The sequence below is a fragment of the Podarcis pityusensis genome (genome assembly GCF_964106645.2).
Source record: "Podarcis pityusensis genome assembly, chromosome: W".
In the NCBI taxonomy this organism is placed as follows: Eukaryota; Metazoa; Chordata; class Lepidosauria; order Squamata; family Lacertidae; genus Podarcis; species Podarcis pityusensis.
The window spans coordinates 11,811,427-11,834,569 of record NC_138045.1 but is presented as its reverse complement, the minus strand read 5'-3'; the positions used below and the strand labels follow the sequence as shown (position 1 = coordinate 11,834,569).

Below are 23,143 nucleotides of genomic sequence, written 5' to 3'. Positions count from 1 at the left end.
GAATTTATGCACCTAATGATGGCAAGGTGGAATTCTTTAAGAACATGGAAACAAGGCTTCTGGACTATTTGGATTATAAATTAATTTTAATGGGAGATCTGAATGGAGTTGCATCAACACAGAGACAAAAATTATTGAATGCTGGCAGATTACCCAAGACTTTTTTCGATATACTAGATAAATTTGATTTGTCAGATACAGTGGTACCTTCTGCTCTCATCCTGAAGCAAAGGTCTTAACCTGAAGCACTATTTCTGGGTTAGCGGAGTCTGTAACCTGAAGTGTATGTAACCTGAAGCGTATGTAACCCGAGGTACCACTGTATCTTGGAGTTTTATGATACAAAATTTAGAAAGTATTGAGGTTGGACAGGATTTCTTAAATGGTATTAATGTGATCTATTATGAACAAAAAGCAAAAATCATAATTAATAATGTGGTGTCAGAGGAAATTAGAATTGAGAAGGGTACCAGGCAAGGGTGCCCACTTTCCCCTCTGCTTTTTATATCGGTTCTGGAGGTTTTGTTAAGTATGATAAGGAAGGAGGAACAAGTTAAAGGTATAACAGTAGGACCCAAACAATATAAATCAAAAGCCTTTGCTGACGATTTGGTTTTAACTTTACAGGACCCAGACTCCAGTGCAGTAAAAGCACTGGAGATGATACAGGAGTTCAGGCAGGTAGCAGGATTTAAGTTAAATAAGAGCAAAACCAAAGTATTGGGGGGGAAATTGGATAATGAAGAGACAAAAGCTCTTCAAGAAAAAACAGGCCTAGTTTTTGTGAAAAAAGTGAAATATCTGGGTGTAAATTTGCCGGTGAAAAATCTGAACTTATTTAAAGATAGCTATGAGAAATTATGGAATGAAATAAAAAGAGATCTTGAGATTTGGTCAAATTTAAAACTGACATTAATGGGCTGAATATCGGTGGTCAAGATGAATGTATTGCCAAAGATGTTGTTCTTGTTTTAAGCCCTACCAATTACTGATAATGTGAAATGCTTTAAAGAGTGGCAGAAAATTTTGTCTAAATTTATCTGGCAGGGGAAAAAACCCAGAATTAAATACAAATTATTAATGGACTTGAAAGAAAGAGGGGGATTTTCCCTGTCGGATCTGAAGATATACTTTGAAGCCACAGCTCTTTGTTGGGTAAAGAAATGGATACAACTAGATAATACTGATGTTCTTGATTTGGAGGGATTTGACAATGTTTTTGGTTGGCATGCTTATTTATGGTATGATAAGATAAAGGCCCATAATGGATTTAAAAATCATGTTGTCAAGGCTGCCTCAAGTCTCAGCTCACAAAAGACCAACGCCTATCTCTTCTTATATACAAAAGTGTTTATTGCAGTTCATTGTTTGCTTCACATCCGAGGCGCGCAGCCCTACGTCTGCTAGGCTTAGACCGCTGCAGTCCCCTCTGAATCCGTCCCTCCCCTGCACCAGTTTAAGAGGCTTGCGCTGCTCCACCTCTTTCTCTCTTTCCTTTTCCGCAGGGTCTTTCTGCCCGCTGGGGTTTCGCCCCTCCTGGATTCCTCTGACGCGGAATCAGACTGCTCTTGCCCCCTCCTGCGGGCTTTGGGACCTGGCCCCTCCTCCGGGCTCCCTGTACTTCCGCGCGCCTCTACATTTGAACTTGGCGCGCGCGCCCAACCTCTAACCTTCCTTTTGACAGCTACACTACTCCCTTCACTACTCCCCTCCCCTTCCGGGAGAGTGGCTTGCTCCGACCTCCCTCCTTTCTCTGCTGCCAGAGCCGCTTCCCCTGATACACTGAAACCTCCACCCCCTTCGCTGCACTCTGGCGGGGAGGCTGGTCCTGACGCCCAGCTGCCACTTTGGGATCCCCCGCTGGCCCCCTGCTCCTGACACGTCCCCCCTGGGGCTCCCCTGGCCTTAACCACTGGCGCCCCCTTCTGGGAATCCTCTGATTCGCTGGAAAGACTCATGGAATCTCTTGAGTCATTGTCATCCTCTTCCTCGCTGTCCTGGGATTCATCCCCACCGCTCTCCATCTCCTGCCTACCCTGTGCCTCTGTCCCTGAACCCCTGACACATGTAATTAGAAAATCTTTATATAACGTTTGGATAAAATATAAAGAGCTCTTAGAAAGGAAAACACCCAGGTGGTTGTCACCAATGGAAGCAAAGGCTCAGAAAAAGTTAAATATGGAGACTAACTGGTTGAGATATTCAGATTTGCTGTTGGAAGATAAAGAAGGATTTAAATTAAGACCATTTGATCGAATCAAAGATAAAATAAATTGGCTACATTATCACCAGATCAATGAATTGTATAAACTAGACAGGAAAAATGGTTTTGCATCGGGGGGAAAACAAATTGGAAACAGAGTTGTTAGATTCTAAAGTTAAAAACTTATCTAAAATGTATAACTTACTGTTGGAGTGGGATACAAAGGACGAACAAGTTAAATCTGTGATGATAGATTGGGCAAGAGATGTTGGACACAATATAATGTTTGAAGATTGGGAAAGATTGTGGAAAAAAGGGGTTAAGTTTACTTCATGTACAATGTTAAAGGAGAATGTTATGAAAATGATGTATAGATGGTCCTTAACCCCTGTAAAATTAGCAAAGATCTACCACAAGAGTGATAATTCATGTTGGAAATGTAAAGAAAAAGAAGGTACCTTTTACCATATGTGGTGGACGTGTCCCAAGGTGAAATACTTCTGGGAAAAGATCTATAATGAATTGGAAAAAAAATGTTGAAATATACATTTATTAAGAAACCAGAAGCCTTTCTACTTGGAATAATAGGTTTGGAGTTGCCCAATAAAGATGTCAAATTGTTTTTGTATGCCACAACTGCAGCTAGAATTTTGTTAGCCAAAAACTGGAAACCACAAGATGTACCAACAGTGGAGGAATGGCAGATGAAGATGATGGATTTCTGGGAGCTAGCCGACCTGACCGGAAGAGTCCGTGACCAGAGGGAGGAGGAGCACCAAGAGGATTGGAAGAAATTCAAAGATTATTTAGCTAAATATGTTTGAATAATATAAACAGAATTACTTGCGAATACCAAATAGGCCTAGGATTTAAATAAGTGATGTTGTAAAATACCATGTTAAAGCTAAAATGAAAAGAAAGAAAGATGTAAATTGACTAAGTAAAATTTTACCTGAAAATAGTTTTGGAAAACTGCTAAAATGGACTATATGGAAACTCAGCTAGGGGGACTCGAGAAAGTCATTTAACAATGTTAACAAAAATGGAATTATTATATGTCTGTCTGTCTGTTTGTTTGTTTGTTTGTTTGTTTGTTTGTTTGTTTGTTTGTTTGTTGATTTTTTTGTTTGATATAAAATTGGAAAATCACTAAAAAAAATTGGAAAACAAAAAAGACATCAACTGGCTGCCTCCTCTCTCTGCTTTCACATGATCTAATTCTAAAACAGCTCTCTGAAAGTCCATCCAGCCAGTCTCTCCTTTCTCCTATCCACTCTGAAATTGTCTGTGTGACATATGTTTCCAGGTTTTGCTCTGTGTCAGATTCTGGAAGGCCCCTTATCCTTAATGTCCTGTGTCTTTCCCTTAACTGCAAAAGGAGAATCTGATCCTCCAGTTCATTCTGCTTCCCTTGAACCCCTTCCAAGGTCCCCATCATCCCTTTTTGTTCCTCTCTCAGTTCTCCTACCTCTTCTTTGGCTTTTTCTAGTTTGTCTACTTTGGTTTCCAACTTGTTGACCTTGTCTTCCAATATCCCAAATTGCTCTTTCACTACTCTGTTTGAGTTTTCAATGTCTCTATGAACTTGTCCAATCAATGTTTGATTAGATTTTTCCATATCACTATGAACCTGTTGTGTAAAGTTTTGCATCAACTGGACCATTTCTTTCCTAAATTCCAAAAATTGCTCTGCAAGTAAATCTGTCTGCTCTCTCTCCCCCTTCCCCCCTTATCAGGCAGTTCCTCTTGCACATTAGCTCTTCTAGCTGCTGCCGCAGCTGCAGCTTTTCTGGTTACTGTTCCTTCCTGTTTACCCAACATCTCTATATTGTGGGAATGTTCAGGGATGCAGGAGAGGATATATTGTCCGATTATATCCTTATCCAACTTGTCTTAACAAGTTTCACAATGTAGCAGAGTAACATTTCCCTTTTTAAACTTGCAGAGGATGTGTTTGCTCAGGCTCGCTAAAGCCTCTATAATAACTGTTCTGGTATTTTTCCCTTATTCCCTCATAAAAGATAAGACACGACACAGTCTTCAACAAAAGTATAAAAAGAGTTTACTCACATATCTTTTTTTTAAAAAAAAAAAATATTTATTGGGGTTTACAATAAAAATAAATATAATAAACAGTGTAACATATATCTTAACATAATTTCACATTTTCTTTGGACTTCCTCACATCTCCCGCTCCCACTTTCATCGTTGTAACATTTTGCCAGCAATTTATTATCTTATTTGCATTCTTATGTCCCATCTGTATATTTATAATCTTATAATTCTCAGAAAGGTTCATATTTTCTCAATTTCACTTATTATCTTAAATCATCTAATTTAGTGGTGCTCAATTATTTGTGATCTAGCATCCTGCTTAACATTCACTCAAATTACAATGTTTTTGTAAATAATTCTTAAATTTCTTCCAATCCTCCTCCATCTTCTCTTCTCCCAGGTCACGGATTCTGCCGGTCATCTCGGCCAGTTCCATATAGTCTATCAGTTGCATCTGCCATTCTTCCAGTGTGGGTAGATCTTGAGTTTTCCAGTGCTTTGCGAGAAGTATCCTTGCTGCTGTTGTTGCATACATAAAAAATGTCCGGTCCTTCTTTACCACCCCTTGGCCGACAATGCCCAAAAGAAAGGCCTCTGGTTTCTTAGTGAAGGTATACTTAAATACCTTTTTCAGTTCATTATAGATCATTTCCCAGAATGCCTTCACTTTAGGGCAGGTCCACCAGAGGTGGAAGAATGTTCCTTCACTCTCTTTACATTTCCAGCACTTATTATCAGACAGGTGGTATATTTTTGCAAGTTTGACTGGGGTCATATACCATCTATATATCATTTTCATTACATTTTCTTTCAAAGCATTGCATGCAGTAAAGTTCAACCCAGTACTCCACAACCTTTCCCAGTCCTCAAACATGATATTATGCCCAATGTCCTGCGCCCACCTTATCATAGCCGATTTAACCATTTCATCTTGTGTATTCCATTTTAACAGCAAGTTATACATTCTTGAAAGTACCTTAGACTTTGGTTCTAACAGTTCTGTTTCTAGTTTCGATTTCTCCACCTGGAACCCTAATTTCTTGTCATTTTTAAAGACTTCTTTAATCTGAGCGTAATGTAACCAGTCTCGCACTTTATCCTTCATTTTCTCCAAACTCTGCAATTTCCAGTTGTCTCCATCTTTTTCTAGTATTTCCCAATATTTTGGCCATTTAGCCTCCATATTGGGTCTTTTTCGGGCCTTGGCTTCCAAAGGTGAAAGCCACCTTGGAGTTTTATTTTCCAACAAGTCTTTATATTTTGTCCAGACATTAAACAGTGATTTTCTGACAATATGGTTCTTAAAGGCCTTATTTGCTTTAACCTTGTCATACCATAAGTATGCATGCCATCCAAAAGTATTGTTAAACCCTTCCAAGTCCAACACGTCAGTGTCCTCAAGAAGTAGCCAGTCTTTTAGCCAGCAGAACGCTGCGGCCTCATAGTACAACTTTAAATCTGGCAGGGCAAAGCCCCCTCTTTCTTTCGCATCAGTTAATATCTTAAACTTAATTCTGGGCTTTTTGCCCTGCCAGACAAATTTAGAAATATCTCTCTGCCACTTCTGAAAGCACTCCGTTCTGTCCAAAACCTGAAGTGTTTGAAACAAAAACAACATCTTTGGCAATACATTCATCTTGATAGCAGCAATTCGGCCTAACAAAGAAAGTTTCAATTTTGTCCAACTGTCTAAGTCTCTCTTGATTTCTGCCCAGCACTTTTCATAATTGTCCTTAAATAGACTTAGATTTTTTGCTGTTATGTTTACCCCTAGGTATTTTACTTTTTTAACCACATTTAGTTCTGTCTCTTTCTGAAACCGTTCTGACTCTGTATCTGTCAAATTTTTCCCCAAAACCTTAGTTTTCTGTTTATTTAATTTGAATCCCGCCACCCGACCAAAGTCATGAATCAGTTGTAATACTTTTTTCGTACTAGACTCTGGCTCCTGCAAGGTCAAAACCAGGTCATCTGCAAAAGCTTTTAGTTTATATTGTTTCTGTCCGACCTGAATTCCTTCCACCAACCGGTCCCCTCTGATCATATTCAATAGCGCTTCCAGAACCGAAATAAATAACAAAGGGGAAATAGGGCAACCTTGTCGTGTTCCTTTTTCAATTTTAAACTCTTCTGTAACCACATTGTTAACTATCAGTTTAGCTTTCTGCTCTGAATATATCGCCTCAATCCCATTCTCAAAACCCCGTCCCACTCCCATTTCTTTTAAATTTCCCATCATAAATTTCCAGTAAATGTTGTCAAAGGCCTTCTCCGCGTCTATAAAAATTAAAACTGCTTTTGTATTTATATCTGTTTGCAAAAGTTCCAGAATGTCAATAATGTTCCTTGTATTAGCAAACAAGTGTCTGCCTGGGAGAAAGCCTGCCTGGTCCTTGTGAATTACTTCATTTAAAACTTTTTTAAGTCTACTTGCCAAAATGTCTGCAAATATTTTGTAATCCACATTCAGAAGAGAGATGGGACGATAGTTCTTAAGTTGTGTCTTTTCAGCTTCCGACTTTGGTATCAATGTGATAAACGCTTCCTTCCACGACTCCGGTGCCCTCTTCCCCTCCATAATTTCATTGCTGACCTCCATCAAAGGTTGTATCAAGTAATCTTTTAATGTCTTATAGTACTTGGAGGTCAGTCCATCTGGCCCTGGAGATTTGCCCAATTGCATGTTCTGAATGGCCTGTTCAATCTCTTGTCGTGTTATTTTGCAATTCAGGATTGTCCTATTTTCTTGTGACAATTTTGGTAATCCATTTTTTGCCAAAAATTGTTTAATCTCAGCCTCGTCTTGCGGCCCTTGAGTGTATAATTTTTTAAAATATCTCTGGAAACACTTTCTAATGTCCACAGGATTCTGGATATTTCTTCCTTCAATCTCTAAATTTGTAACCGTATTTAATCTTTGTCTTCTCTTCAACTGCCAAGCTAGCAGTTTTCCACATTTATTCGCCGACTCAAACGTTTTTTGTTTCATTAATTTGACCTTCCACTCTATTTCCTGCTTTATCAATTTGGAATATTGTGCTTGATAGAGTTTGATTTCTCTCAGAGTTGGCTGTGACTTCGGGTTTAATCTTAACTTCTTCTCTAATTCTTTTATTCTGTCCAGAATCTTGTCTTTTTTCTCATTTTGTGTCCTTTTCTTTACTGCATTCTGTTGTATCAAGAATCCCCTCATAACGGCTTTACTTGCGTCCCAGACGATTCTTTTTTCCACCGTGGTGTTCATATTTATCTCGAAATAGTCCTTCAAAGCTTTTTGGGCCTTCTTGGTAATTTCCTGATCTCTAAGCAAGTTGTCATTCATCTTCCATCTAAAAGAGCCGGTTGGTAACAGTGTCATGTCCATCTTTACTGCATTATGGTCGGAGCAGGTCTTTGGGCAGATTTCCACTTTTCTAGCCTTAGGTGCCAGGCCTCTAGATATCCATATTTGGTCGATTCTTGTCCATGTCAGTTGGGCTTCAGAAAAGAATGTTCCCTCTCTTCCCAGGGGGTTCTTTGTCCTCCAGATGTCAATCAAATCCATATTGTCTGTCATTTCAAAAAAAGTTTTAGGTAGTCTGCCGTCTTTTGTGACATTTTGACTTTGTGACTTGTCCATGTTGGTTGATACGACCCCATTCATGTCTCCCATCATAATGATGTTGTTATAGTCCAGATAATCCAGCATAGTCTCATGCAACTTCTTGTAGAATTCCGATTTCCCTTCATTTGGTGCATAAATTCCTAATATCAAAAGTTTCTCTCCTTGGTGTTGTATCTCAATTGCCAAAATTCTTCCATGTTCATCTTTAAATAAGAATTTAGGTGACAGGCTCTCTTTCGCATATATCACCACACCTCTCTTCTTTACTCTGTCCGAAGATATAAATTCCTGGCCCAATCTTTTGTTTATTAACACTTTTCTGTGGAGCCTTGTCACATGTGTTTCCTGTAAACAAATAATGTCCAATTGTTCTTTTTTTAATATATGAAATATTTTCTTCCTTTTTTCCGGAATGTTACAGCCATTTATATTCCAGCTCAAAAGTTGCAGAGACATCCTGAATAAATCTGATTATTTTTCTAGGGGTGGTATCTTATTCACTGGATCTTCAGGTTCCACAGGTGCCGGTACTGCCGGTGCTCCAGGCCCAAAAGGTAATTCAATTCCTTTTTGGAGGTCCTCTTCGTATGTAGACAGAAATTTGTCTCTCTCTTCCGGTGTTCTAATTTTAACCTTCTTCCCTCTGAAGGTAAAGGATATTCCTTGGGGAAATTCCCACCTAAAAGCAATTGAGTTGCTCCTTAGAAGTTTGACAAGTTCAGAGTAGGCGGATCTAAGGTCCAGCAGTTGTCTAGGAATATCTTTGTAGATTTCAATTCTTCTGTCCAGAATGTCCAGTGACTTTCCGTAGTGTAGGCCCAAAATCTTATCCCTTTCCTCCTTTGATCTCAATGTTATCAGGCAGTCTCTGGGCCTCTCCTTCTTTGTGAATCTTCCAAGCCTGAAAGCTGACACAATTTTAAAGTCCTTTTCCTCTAAATTCCAAAACTTGGAGAATTCTTTAGTTAAAAACTCAGCTAGGTTGCCTTCTTCTGCTTCTTGTAGCGACCTAATCCTTAAATTATTCTCACGGTTTCGCAGTTCTATCATAGAGAGATAAATCTGATGTTCCCCTACTTGTTTGGTGAGTGGTCTTACCTCTTGTTCTAAGTTTTCTAGTTTTTGACTAGTGTCCTCAGCCAATTTCCGATTTTCTGCTGTGGCCTCCGTCAACTGTCCAATTGCCTGTGTGTTCTGTGCAACTTGTCCAGTTAATTTATTTAAGCATTCTGTATTTTGATCAATCTTAGCTGTTTGCTCATCTGCTTTCTTATCCAAGGCTTCCAATTTTTCATAAATTTTCTCTAGAATAGAAGCAGATGATCCTGAGGCCATATCTTCCAATTGTAACTGCTCTATTTCTCCCTCCTTTGCCTGTGGCAGAACGGCTTCTTCTACTTCTGAAGGCAGAGTAGGTACAGATGATCTACGTATCTGCGAGGCTGAGGTTAGGGTTGTCAAAGTTGTTTGTCTAGTTCTTCCTCTTCTTCTTGTGCCACTCATTCCAACGTTATCTAACAGTCAAGGTCACGCTGAGTTATTCCCATGGGAAGAAAGAGGCCCAGAGAGAACAAGCGGCCGGGAAATAGAAAGTAAATGTAAAGTCACTGTTGTAAATCTCAAATCCTCTAGAGGGAGCTTAGGATGTCTTTAGGGAAGAATTCTAATGTAATTAGAGTCTAATTTAATGTCCAAGAACCTTCAAATACAAATATTTAGCAGAGTTGATGTTAACAGTCACTTTGTTTCAAACAGTGCTTACTGGTCTTTCAAAAGATGTTTCAAAATAGCAGGTCTAAATACCCTCAGATTATTACAAGTTCTGATACACAATAGCCAAATCTCAAAACTGACAGCTCAGTCTCTCAAAGAGCTCAGGCAGCTCCGGACCCTGGGTTTCTCATTCCAATTGTAATTCCAATAGAAGAAAGGTAACTCAATGCGAATAAGTAGTGCCAAATCATAAACTTAAAGTCTTTACTTTGTATAGCAAATTCAGTGGGTGCTCAGATCAATAAGGTTGCAAGTTCTTTTTACTCACATATCATTCTGTTCACAATCGGATCCCAGAAGGCAGACTTAGCTTAGGAAAGTAACATACACCTGGAAACTATCTCATAAGGAGACAGTCCCTTTGTCCTCTCTTGGCTGGAAGCCAAGAGGGCATCTTTGGCTAAGCAGATGTTGCTTCTTTGATGCATGTGGTGAAAAAGAGAGAGAGAGATGGCTGCCCTGCCCTGTGCTTTTGTCGTTACCTGCACAGGTGAGGCCACACCTACCTCTAGTCACATGCAGAGGAAGTATGTCCCAGCCCAGAAGGAAACAGGAAGCTTACCTGCTGGCTGGACAAACATTCCTCCCCATGTGTAAACATGTTCACTCTAGGAATGTTGTACTTGACTGCTCTTGTGTTTCACATCCCACATATATCAGTTGCTTCCCAGTGTAATTTTGAATTGTTCAAGGTAACACCTGCAAAATCCAACTCTGCCCAGCCATGAGTTTGTTTCCCCCTAGACTTATTTTCCAGTTTCCCTTTCCCTTTTGTCTGCCTTCTCCCTCCCCACTGCAGCAAATCATACAATAACAAAAAAAGAGAAGAGAGTAAGAGGAACCTCCAATAAAATTAAGAGACTTAAAATGTACAATTGAAAGGGAGAAAAAGAAAACAAAAAGAAAAAGACCAAAAAGAAAAAATCAGGGCAATACAATTTCAGTTTTATGTCTTTAAAAGCAAGGTTGTACTTAATTTCTACTTATCTGCTTGTAATTGTCCCAAACAGTAGTGACTTGGAATAGTTCCAAAGTCTATGTCTCCACTTTATTCCTTATTTGTAATCCCATGGCATTCTGACTTGATGTTTAATTCACAAGCATGCTGGAGTTCCAATTAGCAAATCTTTCTTGGCAGGCAATTGCAGTCTCCTGGGGCAGTAAAGTTGCTTTTGAAGCTATTCCAGACTCTTTTCCACTTTCTGGGGTTTCCCCTCAGACGTGCCAAGAGTTCCCTGCTAGCTCCCCTTTTATGCCTCCAGACCCCAGAGTCTGGGATTTTTCCTTTCCCCTTTTCCTCTTCTGCGCCACCCGTTTTTAAAAGGCTGTTCAGGTTCCTCCAGCTGTCATTAAGTTTTTTACTTTATAACTCAATAAGCAAGTTGATACAGTTATTCTAGTATATATCTGTTAGAATGTAACCATCCTCCAAGTCAGAGTTAAATGTTTCAACTCTCCGTTGCTGTAAGCAGTCTCTATGTCCCATTCACAAAAAAAAAATCCCTTTGCAGAGCTAGTCCGCAGAAATCGGAAGCTGACTTCCTGTTTTGCTTCCGTTTCACCAAATTAACTTTTTAGCCTCTAATTTTAGTTTAAAATATTTTATTTGACTTTTACCTCTAATTGGAAGATCTACTGCTTCTGGTGACAGTTCACGGCTTCAGCAATAGCCGAGAGCAAACTCAAGCCTCTTCCCCTTCCCTCCCGCGCACACAGCGGTTTCCGGGAGACGTTCAGGGTGGCGAGTTTTCTTTGCTCTGCTGGAGTCCTCGGGTCCCCCACTCTTCCATGGGGGGGGGTGCGCCGAGCCTTGGCAGCACCCTTGACCCATTTGCCAGCTCTCTGTCGTCTTTTACTCGGACGACACTGAGCACACCGCCATTAGCCTCCACAGTAGACCGGAAGTTCCTAGGGGCAGGTGATGTCTTAACCTGATGCACATTTTCTGATCTATTTCCCTATGCCTCCAGCCCCGCCCCCCAGCTGTCATTTGCACATGCACAAAGGCTGCCTCAAATGTACATACTTGAGTTTAACTGCAGCTTATGTTTTCAGATTGGAAAGGCACTCTGCATATACTCAAAGACACTGTATTGGTATTGTTAAAGCTAATGCTCTCCCAATATTTTGGACCATAACCATCAACCCCAGCAACGTAAGGCCCTCTCAAATGGGATCAATGAGAGTTGTAATCCACAACACCTGCAGAGTTCCAGAATGGGAAAATCTCCACTAAATAGTAGGGATTGGTTTTTGAGAGTTCTGTTCAAAAGACCTGATAAAGCAGGTTGCAGTGTAGCTATCCCCTGGCTTTCACACTTGCCCCCATGATCCAATGTAATCCCTGCTCAAAATCTCTGTTGGACTCTCCATTGGAGAGGCCAGGGTATTGGGCATAGGACCTTTTGCATGCAAAACAGCTGTTCTGCCACTGAACTGTGACCTCTTCCCAGCCATTTCCACATCCTCATATGAAGAATAGCTGGACTTGAGAAGGTGTAGGTAGACAGAGCTTTACAAGCATACACACGAGGAGAACAGCAGCAGCTGATGTTTTTAAAATCCAGACAAGCTTTCCCTACTGTTTGTCCCACACTGGATCCCAGCGAACGGACACCCTCTGAGGAACCCAACATGCCTCTGGCTTTGTAACATGGACTAACCCTCTCCCTGCTCCCTTGGCTGCCTCTAATAGATTTCTCAGGGAGCTTGCAAATTGTTCCCAACTTTAGCTGCGTATGAGGAATCAAATCCCTACAGGAGGGGGAGGTCAGTGCAGAGGCGCTCAGAGTCCAGCGTCAGATGAGGCTCAGGTTATTCACATCCCATTCATTAGAGGTCTAATTCACCCAATTAGAGGTTGGCTCCCTGCTTGCCACATTCCAGCTCAGGGCCATTTGTTTGTAGACCTTCCTCAGGACAAGACTTCAAGTGCGCTTAGCTGAGCAATGTGGCTGGGCCCACATGCAAGATTTATACTCAATTTTCTGCCTGAAGAAGCAACTGTCACTCACGCCAGATCTTTAAAGATTATGCATAACCTGATGAGATGTAGCAGTCAAGGTAGTTTTGCCCAACTTAAACATCTAACTAAGCAGCAGCTGCACACCTGCACTAGTTGCAAACCTGCCGAATCACTCAGGTAATGTGACTGTTAGGATATAGTTCCATTCCACCTTAAAAGGGTACAGGCATGACGTTTGTGTATCACATGCCTGTTTACTCCCAGCACAGTCTGCTGGGAACTTCCGTTGTATGTTGCTTTTGCTATGCGGCTGTTTTGCTGGACACGAAGGCAAGCAGTCATGTTTTCCTTTGTTCCTGAACTATGCTGAATAAATGCTGTAAATATGCTTGCACATCTCTCTCTGTTCGCCTCTTCCATTCTGGAGATTTACACACTCTGCTGACAGAGCGTGCACGAGTCTCTAAACATATCTGAGGCTTGTGTCGCTGGCTGACTGATGCTGTTCCATGGGAGAAGTCCGAGCCAAGTAATTAGGCCAGAGAGAAGCAGGCCTCTTAATTTACGACCTGCCTACTGTTTCCTGGCTTGAGTAAAGAGCTGGAATGGATCTTTTACAAGCCTCAGATGGGGTTCCATGCCCAAAGCTTAATGGCCACAATTATCAGACCTGGGCAAGGTACTGCAAGGGCCAGATGAGAAGGCTTGGTGTGTGGAATACTATTTCTGAGGACCCCCCAGTGCCTCTGACGGATGCATAAGTTTCAAGAGCCATGGGAATAATTTTGCTCTCAGTAGCCCCAGAAGAGTTAATTACCCTGGCTGGCAAGACCAGCTCCCGTGAGATGTGGGAAGGGCTTCAGGCCTGTCATCTCCGACAAGAGGCTGGGTCTGTGTTGTTTTACTTCAGAAAGCTGCACAGGAAGTGTTTGGAGCCAGGGGAAGACCTTAGAGCCCATGTCTTGCATTTGCAGCATCTCAGACAGGAATTGCCTCAAAGAGGTTTTAATATGCCTGAGTCTCTGTTTGCCATCCTTATCCTGGATATTATTATTATTATTATTATTATTATTATTATTAATTTATTTATGTCCCCGCCCATCTGGCTGGGTCCCCCCAGCCACTCTGGGCGGCTTCCAACAAAACACTAAAATACAATAACCTATTAAACATTAAAAGCTTCCCTAAACAGGGCTGCCTTTAGATGTCTTCTGAAAGCTTGGTAGTTATTTTTCTCTTTGACATCTGGTGGGAGGGCATTCCACAGGGCGGGCGCCACTACTTAGAAGGCCCTCTGCCTGGTTCCATGTACCTTTAAAAAAAAAAAAATATTAAATTTCCAATTAACAAAGATGCTCTTCCTGTTTCAAGCCCTCCCAATTATAGATAATGTGAAATGCTTTAAAGAATGGCATAAAGCACTCTCTAGATTTATCTGGCAGGGGAGGAAACCCAGAATTAAATATAAATTACTTACGGATTCTAAAGAAAGAGGGGGATTCTCCCTGCCAGATTTAAAAATCTGTTTTGAAGCTGCTGCACTTTGTTGGATTAAAGAATGGATGCAATTAGAAGATACAGATTTATTAGATTTGGAGGGATTTGATAACGAGTTTGGTTGGCATGCATATTTATGGTATGACAAGGTAAAAGCCCATAAAGCATTTAAAAACCATGTAATTAGGAAATTGTTGTATAATATTTGGATAAAATACAAATATCTTTTAGAAAGAAAGATGCCCAGATGGCTCTCACCAATGGAGGCAAAGGCCCAGAAAAAATTAAATATGGATACCAAATGGTTGAGATATTATGATTTATCAATAGAGGAAGAGGAAGGTTACAAATTAAAACCATTTGAGCAAGTTAAAGATAAGCTAAATTGGCTACATTACCACCAGATTAACGAATTGTATAAATTGGATAAGAAAAATGGTTTTGCTTTTGAAAAATCCAAGTTGGAGATGGAGTTGTTGGATACTAAAAGTAAAAATTTATCTAAAATGTACAAGCTTTTGTTGGAGTGGCATACAAAAGATGAACAAGTTAAATCTGTGATGATAGATTGGGCAAGAGACGTAGGACATAATATAATGTTTGAAGACTGGGAAAGATTGTGGAAGAAAGGGGTCAAGTTCACCGCATGTACTTTGTTAAAGGAAAATATAATGAAGATGATGTATAGATGGTATTTGACTTCTGTAAAATTAGCAAAGATATATCATAATTGTGACAATATATGTTGGAAATGTAAAAAAAAGGAAGGAACATTTTATCATATGTGGTGGACCTGTCCCAAGGTGAAAGACTTCTGGGAAAAGATTTATAATGAATTGAAAAAAATGTTGAAATCTACATTTCTAAAGAAACCAGAGGCCTTTCTTCTTGGAATAACAGGCTTGGAATTGCCAAAGAAAGATGTTAAATTATTTTTGTATGCCACAACTGCTGCACGTATTTTGTTAGCTAAAAAGTGGAAAACCCAAAAATTACCAACAGTAGAAGAATGGCAGATGAAGATGGTGGATTTTTCGGAGCTAGCCGACCTAACTGGAAGAGTCCGCGACCAGAAGGAGGAGGAATATCAGGAAGAACGGAATAAATTTAATGATTATTTAGTTAAATTTGTTAAGTTAAACTAACTGGAAATAGCTTGCAAATACTTAATGGGTTTAGGATTTTATTTATGTTAAGTGATAAATTAATATGTTTAACTCTATAAGGAGAAGATTTAAGGATGTTAATGTTTAAGTTAAATTTCAAAAAGATTGGGATTTGGAAAACCGTTACAAGGACATGCAATGAAATTCAACCAAAGGGAAGCGAGGAAGTCATTTAACAAAGTTAATAACTGTAATTTTCAATAAGGCTATGATTTATGTTTATTATTTTTGTTTGTCTTGTGTGTTTGTTTGCTTGTTTATAATATTGTAAAAACCAATAATTTTTTTTGGGAGGGGGGAATTCCAATTAACAAACCAATCATATCACATTAATTCCAAATTATACCAGTACACAATAAATTCCAAATATTTGGCCGAATTTTAAATTTTTGTTGGGGGTACCCATGCTTTGAATTCAGAAAGGGTCCAATCATCTCATATTTCTGCTGCTTTGATGTTCACAAGTCCCATCTTCCCATCTCTTTGTTGTTATCCTTTTTCTTCTTAATAACTCCGAGTATTTCCACAGGCAAGTTGAATCAAACATTATTTATGTTTCTGTGTGAACTTTGTAATGCTCTCCCATAATTCATCCACGCTGATCCAAAAGTCCTGTTCCAGCAGCCGGCGCCATTTTCGACAATTCCGATGAAATACAGTCTACCCGTCTGCTCCTTAATTTTCCCAGATCAGTTGCACCATAAATCAGTCTTTTCAGGGGAGTTTTTGCCCATTCAAATCTATAATCCACACATGAAAGCAAAACGGTGGCTCACCTCCCCCTTTAACTGTTAATCTCGCAACAAAGTCTGTCTCATAATGGCGGATCCCAGTAATAACTGCGTAGCTGGAAAGCCTTTCTCTTTCCAGATCTTCCACAAAACAAAGCCTTTAGTTAATATTTTTGTTTCCACACAGTTTATTTTCCAATCTCACTTGCTATCAATCAATCATGTGACGGTTCTTCTAGGGGAGGGGTTGTTAGGTAAAACATATTGAAAAAGAAAGAAGTTTTTTCCCCTCCCCCTTCCGTTCCGTTTCAACATACCGACATAGCTGTGATTCTTTGCTGTAGTCTTCTGTTCAATCCATCCCATCACTCTTGACTTCTCAGAGGTAGATTTTATTAGCAGATAAAACACCCTTCCTTCGCTCGAAACATGTGCATTTACTTCTTAATCCAATTATTTTATCTTAAGCAATGCAGCTAGGTCGCACTTAGAAGTAGTGTGCAGGAGATCCAGAATCTCACTTGAGGGCTTTCCATCCAATGCCCTCACCCCCTCCTTCTTTTGAACTCAGGGGTGATTTATTGGCAACTGCGGACGAGGCAGCGTCTCCCCATCCCCTGGGGAGATCCAGGGAGGCTAATTTACTCCCATCGTCAGCCTCTTAATTACCTCGTGTGAGCCGGAGAGATGGTATTGTCGGCCATCTTCCAAGGCGCCCCTAGTGGCCCCCTGGTTGGTTCCCTGTAACTTGGCTTCTCGCAGCGAGGGAACCGCCAGAAGGCGCTCGGTGCTGGACCTCAGTGTCCGGGCAGAACGATGGAGGTGGAGACGCTCCTTCAGGTATACTGGACTGAGGCCGTTGAGGGCTTTAAAGGTCAGCACCAACATAATAATAATAATAATAAATTTTATTTATATCCCGCCCTCCCCAGCCAAAGCCGGGCTCAGGGCGGCTAACAACAATCAAATAATCAAACAATCAAATAATCCAACATTCTAAAACATTTCATTATAAAAATTAATTAAAATCAAATTAATGGCAACCGTTAAGCAAAGTTCTGTGCAGGTTGCCAGAGGAGGGAGTCAGGCTGGGCCCTGACCAAAGGCCTGGTGGAACAACTCTGTCTTGCAGGCCTTGCGGAAAGATGTCAGGTCCCGCAGGGCCCTAGTCTCTTGTGACAGAGCGTTCCACCAGATTGGAGCCGCAGCCGAGAAAGCCCTGGCTCTAGTTGAGGCCAGCCTAACCTCTCTGAGGCCTGGGACCTTCAGGATGTTTTTGTTTGCAGACCTTAGGTTCCTCTGTGGGGCATACCAGGAGAGGCGGTCCCGTAGGTACGAGGGTCCTAGGCCGTATAGGGCTTTAAAGGTTAAAACCAGCACCTTAAACCTGATCCTGTACTCCACCGGGAGCCAGTGCAGCTGGTATAGTACCGGATGAATGTGATCTTGCAGCGAAGACCCCACAAGGAGTCTCGCCGCGGCATTCTGCACCCGCTGGAGTTTCTGGGTCAGTCTCAAGGGCAGCCCCACGTAGAGCGAGTTACAATAATCCAGTCTGGAGGTGACCGTCGCGTGGATCACAGTGGCTAGGTCAGGGCGAGAGAGATAAGGGGCCAACTGCTTAGCTTGGCGGAGATGAAAAAATGCCGCCTTTGTTATAGTTGTAATCTGCGCCTCCATAGAGAGGGAGGTATCGAAGATTACACCCAAACTCTTAACGGACGGTGCTGGCACTAATTGCACCCCCGCAAGAGATGGGAGTTGCCCCCCCAATCCCATATCGTCCCGTCCCAGCCAGAGGACCTCTGTCTTTGAAGGATTTAACTTCAACCGGCTTCCACGTAACCATCCAGCCACAGCTTCCAAACATCTGGTCAGTGTGTCTGGGGCCGAGTCAGGATGGCCATCCATCAACAGATAGAGTTGGGTGTCATCGGCATACTGATGGCAACCCAGCCCAAAATTCCGGACAAGCTGGGCGAGGGGGCACATAAAGATGTTAAAAAGCATTGGGGAGAGAATCACACCCTGAGGCACTCCACACACCAAGGAGTGGTGCGATGACAATTCCCCCCCAAGCGCCACCCTCTGTCCCCGGCCAGAGAGAAACGAGCGCAGCCATTGAAGGACTGTGCCCTGGATCCCCACGTCGGCAAGGCGGTGGTCCAGGAGTTCGTGATCGACCATGTCGAAGGCTGCTGACAGGTCTAGAAGAATCAGCAGCCCCAACCCGCCTCGATCCAGCTGCCTGCGGAGATCGTCTGTTAGGGCGACCAGAGCCGTCTCGGTCCCATGACCAGCGCGGAAGCCGGACTGGAATGGATCCAGAGCCGATGTTTCATCCAGAAACCTACCAAGCTGTTCAGCAACCGCTCTCTCAATCACCTTACCCAGGAATGGAAGATTCGAAACCGGGCGGTAATTGGATAGATCTAAGGGATCTAATGATGTTTTCTTTAAGAGCGGGCACACCACTGCCTCCTTCAATTCCCCTGGAAATATCCCGGTGCCAAGGGACAAATTGATGATATCCCCCAGGGGGGCCCGCACCTCGTCTGGACACGCTGTAATCAGCCAAGACGGGCACGGGTCAAGAGGACAGGTGGTGGGTTTTCCAGCTCGGAGGAGTCTGTCCACATCGGCTGGGGATATCCGATCAAAGTGGTCCAATACTGGACCCGAGGACAGTCGAGGGGCCTCCAGTTCCTTTATTGTATCCAAATTGGCAGGGAGGTCATGGCGGAGCAACAGGACCTTCTCCGCAAAAAAGCTCGCAAATGCCTCACAGCTGTGTGTCAGATTGTTATTTAAATTTGGCTGTCCTTCAAGGGACGTTAAAGACCGAATTATACTAAATAATTGCGCCGGGCGAGAGCTAGCGGATGCAATGGAGGCCGAGAAGTAAGACTTCTTAGCGGCCTTCACTGCCATCTCATAGGTTTTCAGAAAAACCCTATAAGATGTTCTTGAGGCTCCGTCACGGGCACCCTGCCATACTCGCTCTAGCCGTCTGAGGTCCCGCTTCATTTTCCGGAGCTCCTCGGTAAACCAGGGAGCCCGGTTTCTGCGGAGTCGCAGAGGGCGCTTAGGTGCGATCTCATCTATGGCTGCCAGGAGCTGGATATTCCAGCCCTCAACAAGCTCAGTCAATGAGTCGCCAGGGGGAGCAAGGTCCCGCAAGGCTTGACGGAATCTATCAGGGTCCATCAGCCTCTGCGGGCGAGCCCAAATCGGCTCGCCACCTAAGCAGGGTGGGGGTGGAAAATCAATCCTGGCTTTCAGAGCGTAGTGATCAGACCATGGCACCTTAATTGAAGGAGACATGATCACATCTATACCTACGCCAAAGATCAAATCCAGCGTGTGGCCTGCTTGATGTGTGGGGCCTGAAACAAACTGGGAGAGCCCTAGTGTCGCCATGGAAAACACCAGGTCCAGAGCCTGTGAGGAGGGAGTGGCATCAGCATGGATGTTGAAGTCCCCCAATCCCAATAGGTTAGGGAACTCCAAGGCCCAGCCGGCCACCGCCTCCACTAGGCCTGACAGGGTGGCTGCTGGTGCGCTAGGTGGCCGGTACACCAGCCAGACAGCCAAGCTCACCTCAGAGCCCCACACTAGGCCAACACATTCAATGCCGGGGATCGATGGCGATGGTAGAGCCCTGAAAGAACAATATTCCTGGATTAATAATGCCACCCCTCCCCCCCGGCCCACAGTCCGCGACTGGTGGAGGACGGAGAAACCCGGGGGCGCCATTTCTCGTAAGGTAACTGTTGCCCCTTCGCGTACCCAGGTCTCCGTCACACAAGCCAGGTCGACCCCCTGCGAGGTAAAGAAATCTCGCAGAGTGGCGGTTTTGTTGCCTATAGACCTGGCATTGCACAGCACCAGTGACGGAGGTGAGTAATCCTTGCTCACCCTACCCTCGTCCCTCGGGATGGGGCGCAGATTGGAAGGGGTACAAGCATATCCGTATCTCGATCCCCTTCGCCTATAACATCTGCCCCCACCACCATACCTCCCTCGCCCCTCCACGGTAGCAATCCCAAGCCTCATACAAGCCTCAATTTACAAAATAGAAAAACAAACCAAACCAAAAACAATTAAACCTAAACAAAACCAATCCCCACCCCAAACCACAATAAAACGGAACAAAATAAAAATAAATAAATAAAAACCACTGTTCACGGTGGTACAACAAAGTAAAAAGTAAAAACACCTTTAAAAACACTTTAAAATATATAAAAACATTTTTAACATTTGCTGCAGGAACACCAGTGTCCTTAAAGCTGTAGCGGAGTTGAGTCTGGGCCCCGCCCCCTAGGCCAGGTGGAATTAGCCTGAGGAGGGAGCGGCCTTCCCCAACACTCACGGTGCAGCAGCAGCAGCAATGTCCCAGTGCCTCAATGAGGCCTCTTAAAGCTGTGGCGAAGGTGAGTCTGGGCCCCGCGCCCTAGGCCAGGTGGAGTTAGCCTGAGGAGGGAGCGGCCTTCCCCCACACTCACGGTGCAGCAGCAGCAGCGATGTCCCAGTGCCTCAATGAGGCCTCTTAAAGCTGTGGCGAAGGTGAGTCTGGGCCCCGCGCCCTAGGCCAGGTGGAGTTAGCCTGAGGAGGGAGCGGCCTTCCCCCACACTCACGGTGCAGCAGCAGCAGCGATGTCCCAGTGCCTCAATGAGGCCTCTTAAAGCTGTGGCGAAGGTGAGTCTGGGCCCTGCCCCCTAGGCCAGGTGGAGTTAGCCTGAGGAGGGAGCGGCCTTCCCCAACACTCACGGTGCAGCAACACTTTGAATTGTGCTTGGAAACATACTGGGATCCACTGTAGGTCTTTCAAGACCGGTGTTATATGGTCTCGGCGGCCACTCCCAGTCACCAGTCTAGCTGCCGCATTCTGGATTAATTGCAGTTTCCGGGTCACCTTCAAAGGTAGCCCAACGTAGAGCGCATTGCAGTAGTCCAAGCGAGAGATAACCAGAGCATGCACCACTCTGGTGAGACAGTCCGCGGGCAGGTAGGGTCTCAGCCTGCGTACCAGATGGAGCTGGTAAACAGCTGCCCTGGACACAGAATTGACCTGCGCCTCCATGGGCAGCTGTGAGTCCAGAATGACTCCCAGGCTGTCCTCCTGGTCCTTCAGGGGCACAGTTACCCCATTCAGGACCAGGGAGTCCTCCACACCTGCCCGTCTCCTGTCCCCCAAAAACAGTACTTCTGTTTTGTTAGGATTCAACCTCAATCTGTTAGCCGCCATCCATCCTCCAACTGCCTCCAGACACTCACAAAGGACCTTCACTGCCTTCACTGGTTCCGATTCGAAAGAGAGGTAGAACTGGGTATCATCCGCATACTGATGAACACCCAGTCCAAACCCCCTGATGATCTCTCCCAGCGGCTGCATTTAGATGTTGAAAAGCATGGGGGAGAGGACAGAACCCTCAGGCACCCCACAAGTGAGAGCCCAGGGGTCTGAACACTCATCCCCCCCACCACTTTCTGAACATGGCCCAGGAGGAAGGAGCAGAACCACTGTATAACAGTGCCCCCAGCTCCGAGCCCCTCTAGACGGTCCAGAAGGATGTTATGGTCGATGGTATCAAACACCGCTGAGAGATCTAGCAGAACTAGGAAACAACTCTCACCTTTGTCCCTAGCCCGCTGGAGATCATCGACCAGTGCGACCAAGGCAGTTTCAGTCCCATGATGAGGCCTGAATCCGGACTGGAAGGGATCCAAATGGTCCACTTCTTCCAGGCGTGCCTGGAGTTGTTCAGCAACCACTCGCTCAATCACCTTGCCCAAGAATGGAAGATTTGAGGCTGGGCGATAGTTGGCCATATTGGCAGCATCTAAAGATGGTTTTTTAAGAAGCGGTTTGATAACCGCCTCTTTCAGTGGGTCTGGGAAGGCTCCCTCACAGAGAGAAGCATTCACTGTCGGTTTACAAGCCCCCTCCACAGAGGCTGGCCCCTCTCAATGTCCTCGGAGCTTGCTTACCGGTAACCTCCTCTGGCTGATATCTCAGACAGACCAGGGAGATTTTGATAGGCGACATTTTCCCAAGCGTGGGTAAAATGCACAACCCCTCCTCCTGCTTCCGCAGGGGAAAGAAAAGTAGTCAGAAATCTATTTACATGATGTTTATTTCTGACATTACAGCACTAAAGGAAAACACGTCCTTTCAGTTCAGTTCTTCCAGCACGTCTGACAAACTTCCTGAACATGCGCAAACGGAAGGTTTCAAATTAAACTCTTCACAAAGACTTATCCAGCCTGTGAACATCCGGGGAAATTCTTCTTTCTCACAGATAGGCGCATCATGTGATGTCAGCAATCTGGCTGTCTGCAGCGGTGATGTTTCCATATACTGACATCCACCACCCCGTGAAGCCCATCGCCCAGCCGTTCCCCCCAAAAAAACTTTAAAAAAACCTTTTAAAAAAACACCACAATAAAACAATACAAACAAAAAACTGTAAAAATTACAAACACATCAAAATCAAAACACATTCCCAAACCCAACCAAACATCCATCCCACCCCCCCACAAAAAAATCAAAAGGCAAAAAAAGAGAATTTTAAAACATTTTTAAAAGAACACTGCGCTGCTCCGAGTCCTCCTGGCCAGCAACAGCAGCAGCAGCAACCGTCCTTATGAGGCCTGTTAGGCCCCGCTCTGGGCCAGGTGATGAGTGGCAGGAGCGGGGCCCTCAGGCACTCACACAGGGGAGTCCTCCTGGGCAGCAGCAGCAACTGTCCTTATGAGGCCTGTCAGGCCCCGCCGAGAAATGAGACTGGTTGGCAGCAAATGGGTCTTTAAGGCCAAGATAGACCAGACTGGCAAGGTTGTCAGGAACAAAGCCAGATTGGTCGCCAGAGGTTTTTCACAGGTACCAGGACAGGATTACCATGAGACCTACTCACCCACTGTCATGAGACATAGTGTGCGATCAGAGACAGCGTCCAGGAGAGCCAATGTCCACACGGTGGCATTCTGCCTAGGGCCCTCACCCCCTTCTTTCGAATTAGGGGGTGATTTATGGGCACAGCAGGCAAGGGCAGTGTTCCCCATTTCCTTGGGGCAACAAGGGAGACTGCCTACTCCCATAACAGCCTCTTAATTACCCCATGTGGGTCGGAGAGATGGTATTGTCA

The 23,143-nt window shown here is 43.8% G+C and overlaps 1 pseudogene across 1 annotated transcript in view; it reads right to left on the bottom strand.

Annotated features, from left to right (window-relative positions):
• LOC308467680 overlaps positions 1–19,448 on the bottom strand; it is a 196,741-nt pseudogene extending 177,293 nt beyond the window's left edge. Inside the window, exon 1 of the transcript XR_013991565.1 lies at positions 17,863–19,448. The product of XR_013991565.1 is annotated as an uncharacterized misc_RNA (transcript). The remainder of the gene's footprint in view (positions 1–17,862) is intronic.
• Positions 19,449–23,143: the final 3,695 nt, after the last annotated feature.